General features: G+C 35.4%; 1 long non-coding RNA gene across 3 annotated transcripts; it reads right to left on the bottom strand.

Annotated features, from left to right (window-relative positions):
• Positions 1 to 706: 706 nt before the first annotated feature.
• LOC132285969 (uncharacterized) lies at positions 707 to 4,117 on the bottom strand. Of its 3 annotated transcripts, XR_009472644.1 has the most exons (5): positions 3,925 to 4,117; positions 1,787 to 1,943; positions 1,505 to 1,708; positions 1,143 to 1,205; positions 707 to 1,006 (listed from the first exon to the last, which is right to left on the bottom strand). It is a non-coding gene; the product is annotated as an uncharacterized LOC132285969 (long non-coding RNA). The 3 variants fall into 3 exon arrangements; XR_009472643.1 differs by having other exon boundaries at positions 1,143 to 1,708; XR_009472645.1 differs by having other exon boundaries at positions 1,143 to 1,708; positions 3,936 to 4,117.
• Between the last annotated feature and the right edge of the window lie 7,911 nt (positions 4,118 to 12,028).

Genomic DNA, 12,028 nt, shown 5'->3' with positions numbered 1-12,028 from the left:
ACAACTTTAGAATTCTTTTGAGTGGACCGGCATCAAATATGTTGCTATCTAAGCCAACTAAAGAAATGATCACATCCTTACCCTCAAATTAGCACACAAATCTAGTCCCGATCATCAAAATAAAGAGTGGACCTTTTATTAAAGCTTTATTCATCTAGGTGCGCTTATTCTTTTCACTCGATTTTTTTTACTAACCTAGAGGATCAAAGATGGAAGCATGGTTCAATGTAGTGATCTATTAAGCTTTCTAGCACTACAACAAATAAAGTTTTCAGCGGCGGTCGAAACTGCCACTATAATATACATAAAACGCCGGTAATTCCTTTAGCGACGGTTTGGTGTAACCGCCGGTATAAGCACCGCCGCTAGATTTCACCGGCGGTTTTTAAAAAACCGCCGGGGTTGTAATAATTACCGGCGGATGCATATAACCGCCGGTGAAAGTTTAAGTAACGGCAGTTTTATCCGCCGATATATTATAGTAAACTGTCATTTTAACAATATACACTGGCAGTTTGAAGCGTCGGTAATGTAGAATTCGGGGGCGTTTTAAACCGCCGATGTATAAAGTATACGCCGGCACTTTGAAGCGCCGGTAATGTAGAATTTTTTACTTTCAGGAGCATTTTAAACCACCGGTAATGTGTTAATTTTTTTTTTAAAAAAAAATATTATTTTCTGGTTTAATTTACATATTAGTAAAATATTTTATTTTGTTCCCTATTCAATGAAATCAAATATAATTTACCAATCAGAATACATCTAACAACTTAAATTTAATATGTAACATAGAACAAAATTGCATTAAAATTCAATAGCATCCCAAAACATATAAGTTTTGTTTCAAAATGTCAAGGGCTAATAAAAATATCCCAAGCCATACATCCGAACATGGCCCCTTCTATCTTCTCCCCTAACTTGGGCATAAAAATCATGGGGTGAAGGTTCATCTAGGTTAGAAGGTTGAGTTGCAGCAAGCTCTTCTAGCAAGCTCTTCTAGTTGTGTCTGCATACATAGAATGGATCAGGAAACACAAAAAAAAAAAAAATATAAAACATCAAATATAATAAATTTTAGTACTCATATTTTACACTTAATCAAACTAGGAAATAAAGAATTGATGGTCTAAAAAAATACTTACAATCATTTTGGCAGCATGTTCATCACTAGCTTGCCATCCTTCTTGCTCTTATCTGTTCCTTGACTGAAACAATACTAGAAACTAATACTAGAAAAAAATGCTAGAAACTAATTCTAGTGACATGTCAAAAAAAAAAATCACCTACTTCAACAGCCAAATCAAGCAACCAAACAGCAACCCAGAACCACCAATTCACATGTCCTTTTTAATTATCCAATTGTAAATAAGCATTATCCTTACCGTTTGAAAAAAAAAAAAAGCATTATCCAATTCTCTAAATACACATTAGATGGGAATATACCTACATACATGGAATGATAAATCTAATATTATTAAATAACCTAAATAACATTATGAATTACCTGTGCTGCATCTGTATGCCAATATCTAATGAGATAATCCCATTGGTCCTCCTCAACACTTGGCGGTGGCTTTGCATATCATTGTTCATCTGTACACCAAATTTTATAATAGTTACTCTTTATCTCACTCTTCCAATCTCTCCATTTATGACCAATGGATGATAATGTCCAATCTTTTGAGATTTCTTCTACTACAAACTTGCCCTAAACATAAAAGATAAATAAATAAAGAATCGAGTATTTCAAATATTTCAAAGATGTGAAGAGTCAAAATAATTTTACCCGGACTGTCATCCACATGTCCTCTTTAATTATTTCAGGGACTTTCCTCCAATTTTTATAAGACAAGGGAGCTGCGCGACCATTACGGGCAATTGTGCCCAAATAATTAGTGAAATTTTTTTCATCGGCTCCATTAGGCTATCCATACTCATTCACACTGTAAAATGGTATAATAATAAATAAGCCATCGATTTTGGACCAAATAAATAGGAACACATTATTGCCACACACACACCCAAAATAATAATAATAATAAATAAGCCAACAACAACAACAACAAGAGGCATCAGATGAACTACTATCAGTTTAAAATAACAATCTGTGAAGGTTCAACAGACAAACTAGAACTGCCCAAATAGGACTCATATTTCAACTACTAACCAGATAAGGTAACAACATGTTCTTCGGATATAATGCATTGGTCCCAGTATAGAATTCAAAATGAAACAAAAAACAAGTCTTAGATTTACCATATTCAAATTTAGGATTCTTAGACACGGAATATAGTAATTAGTATACTTATCCAAAAAGGAATGTAGTAACTAAAAAAGAAAAAACAATATTAAATTTAGACTACATTGGATTTGAATATATTTTCACCTAACAAATTGCGCCATACAATCATTAGACAGGCTTTATGAGCATAAAGTATTAAATTGTTCATGAACATCATATTTGCCAGAAACAATTAATACTCCAGCCAGAACTTGATTCTTGATATAAAAATAATAGAAACAATGTTGAGAACCCTACTCTTGGAGTGTTGTAATCTGGGCCATGGAGATTGGGCTTGGACAAGGACAAAACACTAAATTATTATTTTCCCTTTTCCCAGTGTTTCAACCTCAGACTCACTGAGTTTAAATTACTTTGCAACAGCCTACATTTGAGAACAATATAAAAGTCACAATTATAAAATCTTTTTTTTTTTTTTTGTTTGGTAATGGATAAATTACTAAGATCTTTCTTTTTTTGATTTATTTATTTATTCATTCCGTACCTAAATCAGTAAGATTATTTTTTTTGACTAAGCTAAAATTAGTATGCATTTGTTTAAACAATTTTATTAGTCAAGACACACCATCATCTTCTGGACACTTCCAAACCTCAATAAGAATGCCATATAGTCTTAGAAGTGAGAACCCAACCTGATTTCACTTATGTATTATATTTTTAATCTCACACTCCATAATCCTACAAAAAAATAAGTACCCTTGTGCACTGACTTGTGAATTGTGTAGTATCTATGCTTTAGACGGCCTTTTCAGATGTGGGAAGAGGGCCTCAATTACCTACTTTCTGGATACCTGAGAAAATTACAGAGAGGATCAATTCCAATGAGGTTAAAACCTTCACTGGAGATGAAACCATTTCAGAATGGATGAAAACTATATTACATTACATACCAAAAGAATAAAAAATAAAAACAACTACAATAATAACTGAAAAGACATAACTTGATTTTTTTTAATTTTAATTTTTCTTTTGTTCAAACACCCATGAAAAGTGATACGAGGCTCTCCACATAACCTCCTACTCTTAAAACCTTGTATCTACTTGCATCTCGAATTCCTAGAAGTATTAAATTCCTACTGGTCCTCTCTCTTATGTTCCATAAAACAATCTTGCCAAAATCTTTGGCAAACAATTGTTCATCAGTCTTCAATAATTCATCGCTCCTAGGCAAAATCAAACCCTATGTATTAAAAGATGGAGTTTCAATAACAACTTTAGTCTAAGATTGGGTCACGCCATATCCCTCCATCACCATTAATATTACGACGACTAAGCACACAAAGGCATCCTCTAAACATCCTAATTCTATTGGAAACCTATAATGTAATATGTGATTTCAACAAGATTATTTTTCTGAACAAATGTTCATCAACTGTCAATCAAATTACATGGTGTAAGTTCACATGGATAATTAAAACCTTGGGATTTCATTCTAAACTCAAAATCATGTAATTATGGTAAATCATTATACTTTGAAAAAAAATATTTTCTTATAACAGTACCATGTACCCACACTACGATTATTATTTTGGTTATGAGAGAGAAGCTTTGTCTGATTTTGGGCAAATTTTCATCACAAGAACAAGAAGGGGAAATTAGGGTTTAAAGTACTTATAACTTACAAGAGCCCAACCTTTCAACCACCACTGTCCAAACCTCCGATGCACCACCAATCGACCACCAACGCACGACCCGCACCACCAATCGACCACAGCCGCTGTGCTTTTCCCTGAGCCATACCTCACACACCACCAAGACCTGATGTCGTGGGTAAGAGAGAAGAAAGGAATCACGATATGAAACATAACCTAAACCCAAAACCTGTTATATTAGGAAAAAATAATGATAAATAAAATAATAACAATTAAATATTTACGGCACAATGTTTATGACTGCAGGAAATAGTTTCAATTTTCCAGCGCTTTAAAAAAGAATTGCTGGAAATAATTCATCCTTTTCGGCGCTTTTAAAAAGACCACCAGAAATAATTAATATTTCCCATCACTTTTAAATGTACCACCGGTATAAATACAAATAAGGGCGTTTTTACTAAACCACCGGTAATAATTAATTAATAGCAGCATACGTAAATAAACCGCCGGTAAAAATGATATTTGTTGGAGTGTAGCGATCCATGAGATCGAGCGTTAGGTCAATGACTCCCAAACCAGACGGCTTTAGGACACTAGGTGTTTAAATACCTATAAGGACTTACAAGCTCAAATCAACTAGGTTACAAATCAAAACAACCTCCATCTAATCATTTCCCACTTCTCACCTTTTGGGAGAAGTCCTCGTTTTTTAATTGCTTTTGCAACTTTTTTTTTTTTTTTTTAGCAAGTTCAATTATTAACCTAGAGTTTGGGCCCTCCACCTTTCGGCACGAGAAATTCAATACTTGATGAGGCTAGAATCCCAGCTACTTAGTGAAAAAGGTTTGTTATCCACTTTTGTCAAGATGAAAGCTTTCAATGCACTACTAACTCAATTGGGATATAACCAAATCAATAATCAACAAAGCATGTACCCCACAAATGAATGATAGTCTGCGCCTGTGCTAATATAGAATCCTAGAGTGAATCTCAAAACAATCACAAAATCAGGATGATATGGACCACAAATGCAAGCAAGATATCAATCTTTCGAAAAATTTACTCCTAAATGACATCCACAAGGCATACAAGGAGTATTGGACTCTCAAGTCAAGCAATTTTTAAATTTTAAGCAATACAGTCCTCAAAAGATCAAAATCATAGCTTGAATGGATCCCAAATCTTAATCATGCAATTAAGTCTCAAACTTAAGTAGATTGCAGCAAAGTCACCTTACCCCCAAACTTAAACCATACATTGTCCTCAATATGCAATGACAACAATGGAAAAGATGGAAAGATTATACCATGGTGGCAAAGACATGAGGCTCAGCAATGATCCAATATGAAAATGGTCTTCCCCAAACTTGGAATCAACAACCTATTTGAATAACCACACTAGCAAACTCACATCAAATATCAAATGGGATAAAAATAACCAAACCAAGCATTCTAAAGCAATATGGCACAATATACAAGAGAGATAAGAGATTAAACCCTAGAAAATACGAAAGTAGCATGACTACTAATAAGGGCACAATGGTGAAACAAATTTTGGTATTTTTCATTTTATGAAAGCAACTATATACAAAATGGAAGAAAAATAAATAAATAAGAATTAAAATGAACATGTATGATACAAGAGATAAAAGACACAACGTGTCGTATGGGTGCTAAGTTTAACGTCTCTAGCAAGACGGAATGCTGCTTTGAAGTGGAAATTTGTTTATTTTTTTAATTTATTTTAATTTATTTTTAATTTTAATTTATTTATTTATTTATTTGTAGAAGATTCTGATCGATCAAACTTCGATCGATCCAAACTCTGAAATTCTGCAGACAGTTTCGAACGATACACAGAGAGAGGAAATATGCAGAAATCTAAAAATTTTCTGAGTATAGAACTTCGATCGATCCAAGAGAAACTGGATCAATTGATAAATTTTCAGATCGATTAGGAAGACAATTCGCACGATACACAGAGAGCTGAAATATGCAGGAATATTTCGCACAATGGAACAGAGAGCTGATTGGATGCAGAGATGACTGTTCTATCGATCGAACTTCTTTTGAGATCGATCAACCATGCAAGAATATGCAGGAAATTGGATTTCTTCTGAGAACATTGAGTGCAGCACTATATCTCTTCATAGATTGGATCTATCAAAAGGGCAGCTTTCACATGTCGTTGAAAAAACTTGTCCCTTAATGTAGGGTTTCAACCTTTGCTCATTCACTTTGAATGTGTTACCATTCTTTAAACTTTGAATTTCAACCACCCCAGGAGGTGCAACAGAGATGATCTCATACGGACCTTCCCATTTGGTCCGCAACTTCCCAGAAAAGAGTTTTAATCTAGAGTAGAAAAGCCAAGCTTTTTGACTAGGTTCAAAACATTTCTTCACAATGTGTTTGTCATGAAAAGCTTTGGTTCTCTCTTTGTAAGGTTCGGCATTATCATAGGCATTGTGTCTCAATTCTTTCAACTCACTCAATTGGAGTAACCGATTCTCTCCGACTTTGTTAAGGTCAAAATTGAGTTTTTTAATCGCCCACATAGCTTTGTGTTCTAACTCAACCGGAAGATGGCAAGGCTTCCCATAAACAAGTCTATAAAGAGACATGCCAATGGGAGTCTTATATATCGTTCGGTAAGCCCACAAAGCATCATTCAACTTGCGTGACCAATCTTTCCAGGTCGTGTTAACTGTTTTTTCAAGAATATGTTTAATTTCCCGGTTTGAAACTTCTATTTGCCCACTTGTTTGAGGATGGCAAGGAGTGGCGACTTTATGAGTAACGGAGTACTTAAGAAATAATTGCCTTAAGAATTGCTTGCAAAAATGCTTTCTTCCATCACTAATTATAGCTCTTGGCATACCAAAATAAGTAAATATGTTGGATTTAATGAATTAAACAACCACGGAGTAATCATTGGTTTTGGTAGCACAAGCCTCCACCCACTTAGAAACATAGTCAATGGCAAGCAAAATGTATTAAAATCCATAAGACATAGGAAATGGACCCATAAAATCAATGCCTCAAATATCAAAGATTTCAACAACAAGAATATTTGTCAAGGGCATCATGTTTCTTCTCGACATTGATCCAATTTTTTGACATCTCTCACACTCCTTGCAAAAATTGTAGGCATCTCTATGGATGATGGGCCAAAATAGCCCACTTTGAAGCACCTTCAAAGCAGTCTTTTTTTTGCATTAAAATGCCCATCGCATGCAAAGGTATGGCAAAACACAAGCACACTTGGAATTTCACTATCTGGAATGCACCTTCTCACAATTTGATTCGGACAATATCGAAACAAGACAGGATCTTCCCGATAGTAATTCTGGATGTTAGCAAAGAAACGCTTCTTTGCTTGCTTTGACCAATTAGTTGGAAGTTTGACAATTGCAAGAAAATTCACAATGTCGGTAAACCAAGGCATTTGTCCATTAGAAACTTGGAAGAGTTGTTCATCCAGAAATGAATCATGAATTGGTGGGCTCGGGGAAGATTCTACTACCAACCTTGAGAGATGATCGGCAACCACATTTTCGGTGTTTTTCTTATCTTTGATTTCAAAACAAAAAACCTGAAGAAGCAAAATCCATCTTATCAAATAAGGTTTTGTTTCTTTTTTTTTGTCAAAAGATGCTTCAAAGCAGCATGATCAGAATAGACAACAACTTTGGATCATAAAAGATAAGATCAGAATTTATCAAGGGCATATACTACGGCAAGTAATTCCTTCTTGGTGGTGGAGTAATTCAATTGAGTTTCCGAGAGGGTTTTGTTTGCATAGTATACGGCGCATGGAAGTTTTCCTACCCTTTGCCCTAAAACTGCTCTCATGTCATAATCAGAGGCATTACACATGATTTCAAATGGTAATGACCAATTGGGAGGTTGCATAATAGGAGCAGATGACAATAAGTCACGCAATTTATGAAAAGTATCAAAGCATGCTTGATCAAAGGCAAATAGGGTTTCCTTGGCAAAAAGATTGCACAAGGGTCTAGCAATTTTGCTAAAGTCTTTGATAAAACGGCGATAGAAGTCAGCATGACCTAAAAAAGAGCTAACCTCTCGCACCGTAAAAGGTGGAGGTAATACAGAAATAAGCTCAACTTTTCCTTTATCAACCTCAATTCCCCTTTTTGAGATGACATGACCCAAAACAATACCTTCTTGAACCATAAAATGGCTCTTTTCCCAACTAATAACAAGGTTTGTTTCACGACATCTTTTAAGCACCAAATTTAGATTTTTTAGGTATGCCTCAAGTGAAGATCCAAAGACCGAAAAATCATCCACAAATACCTCTAGATACTCTTCCACCATGTCTGAGAAAATTGACATCATACACCTTTGGAATATAGCAGAAGCATTGCACAATCCAAAAGGCATCTGTCTATAAGCAAATGTGCCAAAAGGACAAGTAAATGTGGTTTTCTCTTGGTCTAAAGGGTCTAGGGCTACTTGATTGTAACCCGAATAGCCATCAAGAAAGCAATAATATTGTTGCCCGGCTAATCTCTCTAGAATTTGATCAATAAATCGCAAAGGGAAATGATCTTTTCTAGTAGCGGCATTTAATTTACGGTAATTAATGCATACACGCCATGAATTGGCGGTACGCTTAGAAATTGCCTCACCTTTCAAATTTTCAACCACCGTAATCCCCAATTTCTTGGGAACTACTTGAGTTGGATTCACCCATTTGCTATCAGAGATTGGATAGATTATACCAGCATCTAAGAGCTTAACAACTTCTTTCTTAACCACTTCTTTCATGTTTGGATTTAATCTCATTTGGGCATCTCTAAAAGATTTTGCATCATCTTCTATAAGAATGCGATGCATGCAAATGGAAAGGTCAATTCCCTGTAGATCCGCCACACTCCATCCAATAGTTTCTTTATTTTCTTTAAGCACATTCAAAAGAGTATTCTCTTGATCTTTTTCAAGATTTGAAGAGATGATGACCGGAAGAGTCTCTTTCGGGCCTAGAAAGGCGTACTTAAGATCGGGAGGAAAAGTTTTAAGCTTAAGAGTAGGTGGATAGACTAACGATGGGACTGGTGGAGTGCTAGAAAGTGGTGGAAGAGGTTCTTTTGGAACCTTCCAGGGTGAAAAATCCAAATTTGTAACGGATTCCATTAATTCATTAACTACACTTATTGACCCTTTATTATCAAACCCGCAATTCTCATACATTTCAAGGAGGCAAGATGCAAGGGGATCCTCGGACTGAAGAGATGAAAGATTGTCTTCGGTTGGTTTCTTTATAATCATAGAAGGAATAAACTCCTCCACAACCTCATCCAAGACATCTATGAGATAACACTCGTCTTCATCTATGGGATATCGACTTGCATTGAAAACATTAAGCTTAACCATCATGTTACTAAAAGAAAGGTCTATAACTCCGGATCTACAATTAATGGTTGCATTTGTAGCGGCAAGGAATGGCCTTCCCAAGATAATTGGGATGTGATTGGTAGGGTTGGTAACCGGTTCAGTGTCAAGAACCACAAAATCAACCGGGAAATAAAACTTGTCAACCTTAATGAGAATGTCCTCAACCATGCCCCTAGGTGTTTTGATGGATCTATCGGCTAATTGAAGCACCACCGAGGTTGGCTTCACCTCATTCAAACCTAGTTGGACATACATGGAGTAATGAATCAAATTAATACTTGCTCCTAAGTCAAGAAGAACTATACGAACTTCATAGTTTCTAATCACACATGAAATGATCAGAGCACCGGGATCTTTGAACTTAGATGGAGTGTTATGTTGAATGATGGAGCTCACTTATTCCATTAGGAACACTTTTTTAGGGCCTTGTCCCTTACCCTTTCTCTTTTGCGTGTAAAGATCTTTCAAAATTTTTGCATAAGGCGGAATTTGCCTAATTGCATCCAAGAGAGGGAAATTTATGTTTACTTATTTAAACACCTCCATCATGTCATGGATTTTTCCTTCTTGCCTCTCAAAAGGCGAAGTCTCTTTTAAAGCATAAGGAAATGGAGCTTTTGGTTCGAAAGACCTTGCAACTTGAGGGAATGATGGAGAGGGTTGAAAGTTCCTATTTGGAACATTTTCCTCCAAGGAAGTAAGAGTAGGATTGGAAACGGGACGGGTGTCAACTTTTGGTTGCACCGATTCACTATATTCACTTGGTTGTTCAACCCTATTGTCAACTTGCCTACCGCTTCTCAAAGTGGTAATTGCTTGTACTTACTCTTGAGAAGGGCACCCTGATGTAGAGTTTACTTCCATAAAGTATTGGGCTTTTGTGTTCCTTTCGGGTTGGTTAGGCAATTTACCAATTTTTCTTGCTTTTAATGCATTATCTGTCATCCCGATTTGAGACTTAAGCTTTGATATCGATTAAGAATGAGAATGCAACAAATTCGTGTTCATTTCCAAACTACCCAAAGCCACTAAGACCTTATCTTCAAATGTGGAATTGCTAGAAAGTGCATGAGGATGATTAGAGCTACTTTGAGAATTATAAGCTTGAGGATGAGAGAAATGATTCGTTCTTTGATGATAAGAAGAGGATGAAACAAATCCTTTTGAACCTTTATTTCTTTGATGAGGAGGAATATATCGGTTTTGAAATTTTTTAGCTTGAAAAAGATTTGAATGTTCACTCCACACCGAACATAAGCATTTGGAAGAGGGTAAACAAATGCGGCATTGACTTGTTCATAGTGTTCATCAAGCATATGTCCATGGGGATAATTGGAGGTAGTGTGTAATACACTTGAACAAGTCATGCATGGCTCACAAGAATGATAAAGATGATGATTAAGAAGAGGAGATGATTGAGTTACCGGTTTTTGACTCAATAAAAATTGATTAAGTTTTTGAGTGAGAGTTTTAACCTCGGCAACAATCTCCATTGGACTCTCAATTTGATATACTTTCAAAGTTCTCTTTTTATTAATTGAATCATAACTCAACCGAGAAATGTGAGACTTATGCAATGAATTTTCATTCATTTTTTTTCAAAAAGATGCCAAATATCATCTTCATTTTGCATTTGTATCCAATAAGTTATTGAATTTGCCCCCAAATTGTTGAACCAATGTTTTGCCTTATTTTTTAGAGTGAAAGGGAAGAAAAGTAGTCTAAGAACTTCTTCCGGGACATTCATGTACTTCACGGTGGAGCATATTTCAAGAAATTCATCAAGATGTTTATATGGTTCCTCGTCATCTAAGCCATAGAAAAGTGGACACATTTGAATGGTTTCGGGCTTAATTTCATATTGGTTGGCCCCAAAGTTAGGAAGCATGATGTAAGTTGGTGCATGGTATTCATGAATATTGTAATGATCACGAAGAATCATTGGAGGAATTGGAGCTTGAACTCCATGGGGATGTTGGTTAAGAGGGGGGTGTGCCATGAAATGTGGGTCTAAATAGCCAAGATTACCCTTTAGATTTTCCATTAGAATGCCTAAGATGAAGGGTAAGCGAAGAACCACACAAAACCTCAAGTAACACACCAACAAATCAATAGAATCAAGCACTTCGCCCCCGGAACAAATCAATAATCAACAATCCTCCACATACATTGATCCCATACTCTTATGCTTTCAACAATATACAAAGAAAAATAAATTGCCTCCACGCGGGCTTACGATTTATCTAAGAAATTAAGAACTTGCCATCACGAGGGCCGACGATTTAACTAGAGATTGAGTTAGAAGGAGCTCACAAAGGTTGTAATACCCCTAATTTTCAAAAGGATAGTCTCGGTATTTTGTTTAATCGCTTTCTGTTAATTAATTGTTTTCTGTTCATTATCTGTTCATTAATTGTTTTTGAATTATGTTTAATTGACTTTTTAAGGATTTGACTTAATTGTGACTTGTTTGAATTATGGTGTTTTAATTTATTTAATTGATTAGTTAATTGTATTTTTGTATTTTAATTCTTTTAAATGCTTAATTGATTTACATTAGGGTTTAGTTAACGTTTACTTTAGGGTTTTGTTTTAGAAGTCAAGTCTTGGTAGCCGACGTAGATTTAATTAGGATTTTCTATGGGCCGGCTAGGTTCACTGTAGGGTTTGGATTGAATTTAGGTTTTATATAAACTTATAAATATACGTAT

Source organism: Cornus florida, unplaced genomic scaffold, assembly GCF_030987335.1.
Source record: "Cornus florida cultivar Cherokee Brave unplaced genomic scaffold, ASM3098733v1 CherokeeBrave_3.0.0_Hap2_Chr11, whole genome shotgun sequence".
NCBI lineage: Eukaryota > Viridiplantae > Streptophyta > Magnoliopsida > Cornales > Cornaceae > Cornus > Cornus florida.
The sequence above is the reverse complement of the archived record's forward strand: the minus strand, read 5'-3'. Positions and strand labels throughout refer to the sequence as shown.